This window comes from Miscanthus floridulus, chromosome 8, assembly GCF_019320115.1.
Source record: "Miscanthus floridulus cultivar M001 chromosome 8, ASM1932011v1, whole genome shotgun sequence".
NCBI lineage: Eukaryota > Viridiplantae > Streptophyta > Magnoliopsida > Poales > Poaceae > Miscanthus > Miscanthus floridulus.
In genome coordinates, this window is record NC_089587.1 from 109,736,182 (window position 1) to 109,739,494 (window position 3,313).

Genomic DNA, 3,313 nt, shown 5'->3' on the forward strand with positions numbered 1-3,313 from the left:
TGTACTTGATCTTGTATAAATTGGGCGGTTCTGTCACAGTCGTCAGCCTGGAGTGGGTCGGTAGAGTCCTTGAATACAGGTGGGTGTCCTTTCAGGAACTCTCCCCTCTTATCTCTGACATGAGGGGGTGCATTCCCATTCCCTTGCCCCATGTTCTACATGTTCTGGGCCATCTGCTGAAGCAACTGTGTCTGCATCATCATTAGCTGCTCCATGGTGATTGGAGGTGGTGGTGGTAGGTCCTCGCCTCCCTGGTTGTTCCTCCTAGTGTTCACCATCTGTAGATGCATCATATAAGTCTCATATGTCCAAGCATAAAACCCTTAAAAGATAATAGTGTAACAAGAGTAGGTGTACACAAAAGATATATGTAGAGTATACAAGAAGATATTTGTTCTGAACTTTTCCAGCGAGTTGGACAATAGCAGTGCAGTAAAATGAGCATATCTCACACTATGTTTATCATCTGATTTCGTTTTTTACCTTTCTGGAAAGCTTATGAAATTCTCTACAACTTTCATTTAGAACACTTTTTCAGATTCTTACGTTTACTTAGTCAAATATAGACGACAAACAGTACTGTTCCTAAATTCTGACAGCACAGAAACCTCAACTTACAACAGCTGTATCTCACAATTTATAATAGGTATTCAGGTGATTCCAAAGCCAAAATAAAGATGTTGAAGTCTGCTTATCTCCATAAAAATTTCATGACCATTGGACAGCTAGATTATGAGATATGAACTGATAAAGGCAGACTGCTTAGAATGATTACAGAATGGACAACATGATAAAACGAAACCCAACTATTTATTCATAATATCCTTAAACCTTAACCTTAACTAAATGACCGTGGACATGCCCACAAGTCATCACAATCATATCAAAGATCCAAATCAAACATTGTTCATAATGATAAACATCCAACCATGCAAGTAACACTTGTTCAACCATTAAAAGAAAGAAACTAAACACTATATTGCGTATCTATGCGTGTTTATTACATATTTTTAAGACTCTCCTATGGGTACAGGTCGACGTTGGTGCTGGTGTTGGGGTCTCCAAACTCTCCTCTGTTCCTCAGGGGCGACTGAGCAGGTACTCCTGGCGTTTCCACATCTGGACCTCCTTGTTGCTGCTTCAGTGTAGCGTTCTCATGGGCAAGCTACAGATAGGCCTTCCCCATGACATCAAGCTCATCCAGGGCCTGATCCAAGTCGGTGTTGGTCTTAGCCAAGCACAACAAGGTAGGCCTTAGCCTCAGGTTCACCTCTCCAAGTGGTGTAGTGATGTTGCATGTAGACTGGACGCTCCGATGGCAGGGAAGATATCGGTCGTCCTCCTAGGCGATGTCATCGAAGTGGCGGTCGTGGTTGACCACCAACGTCTATCGAGCTATGTCCCTAATGATGGCCGCATGTGTGAGCCGTGCAGTGATGGCGCGGTGGATGTAGCGCACCCGAGTCCCCTCTCGGATGTACACTTCTGTCTCCCAGAAGCCGATGTAGTCGGGGTGGGTCCAATGCCCCGTCCTGTACTGAACAGTGCCTCTAGGGTGGTAGCGATGTACAAGTGTGAGAAGCTTGGGGTGGTAGTAGGCATCACCCTCCAAGTCATAGTGGATCTTCGTGGTCCATCCCTGAGCCAACAATGCATTGTGATCATCATCACTGTCATCACCCCCATTTCCACCGTCTCCTCCATCATCACCACCATCACCACCATCTCCACCGTCATCACCTCCATCAGCATCAGAATCATTAGAGTCATCTCCATCGTCAGGGTCACCAGCTCCCTCCTAGCCACCCTATCCATGCTCCTCCATAGGATCCTCCTCAAACTCCTCTATCTCAATGGGCTCCTCGAACATGGGCCCCTCTTCTGTTTCTTCATCCATTGGATCTTCCAGTACGTCCTTCAGAGGTTCCCCCATGGGCACCTCCACAGGCAGTTCCTCTTCCTGGTTCCTCAAAGCTTCCACCAGATGTGTCGAGACACGCTTGCCCAATGTGAACCTAGTCCTCCTGGTGGGCATCACGATGGTCCTCTTGCACGGGGTCTGCTTGGTGCGGGCCATCTATGAAAACGTTGAGTATTAGAACAAAATAATTTTTGGCAACAGATAAAGAACAGAATATAAGCAAAAAATTTATAGCAAATTAAAGGTAGTAAAATAAAGATAATGTGATCCTAGAAACGTCCATTTCTAACTAGGTTGTTCGTCCTACAGTCAGTTATAGCTCTGATACCAATTTGTCGCACCCAATTTTGCATAGCAAAACCAAGTACTCATATATGTGTGCCCAGGATGTCCAAACACACACATATATCACAAATTGCAATAGTATCAAAGTAAAGTACTTATTACATCGCATATCTCATCATAAAATTAATACAAAGTTTGCTCGATGGCAATATTATTACAATCACAGCGGAATAACTAGCCCAACTGCCACAGGGACTCCAACTAGTGAACGTCTCCCTAGTAGTCCTAGACATTCTCCGGGAACTCATCATATCCATTATCTGTTACCCATCTGGGATTTTCATTAGATATAAAGCAAGTGTAAGCTCACCATGTTTAGCAAGTATATCAAAGGGATCTATGAGGCTCAAAAGGCTTGACACTATTTGACTGTGGTTCACAATTTTAGTTGATCAAATTTTAGCATCCTGAATCACTACTTTAATGAACAGTCCCAATCACCAAGTGATATTAAAATATAGTCATGTTTATCTTAATTCCCAACCATCCACCATCCATAGTAATCACTAATCTTGAAGGATCTAGACCGCTCATATCCGTGAGCACGGCTATTATAACAGGTTAATTATTTCTACAGAAATTATACATCTTTACCCACTGAGCTGTGATTCCCAAAGCCAGGGTTCACGAGACCCACTACACCTCTTCCCAGGAAGTGTGGCAGGGTTTCACTATGAAACCCTTAGCTAGTTGCACTAACAAGTCATAGCTACAAAGGAGTGGCACACGTGGGCATCGCAGCACGGTACGCACCCTAGCAGAAAAAGGAGAGATACCCTCTTACCCCTTACTAGAGCTATAGACGAGCTAGTACAATCTAGTTAACAGGTTAAAGTCAGAGCCATATGACACTCGGGGTTGTACAGACCATCCTAGGTTGTCGCTTCAGGATTAAGTCCTTATGGAGAGGCACTAGAGTACTCAACCCCGTACTCTAGCCCCTATCTGTTGCTAAAAAGCTCCATTTTATCACATTGCATATAGCCTTTAATCATGTTTAACAATTATTTTATGTTAAGCGCTGCAGCATCTATCCAAAATGCCAAC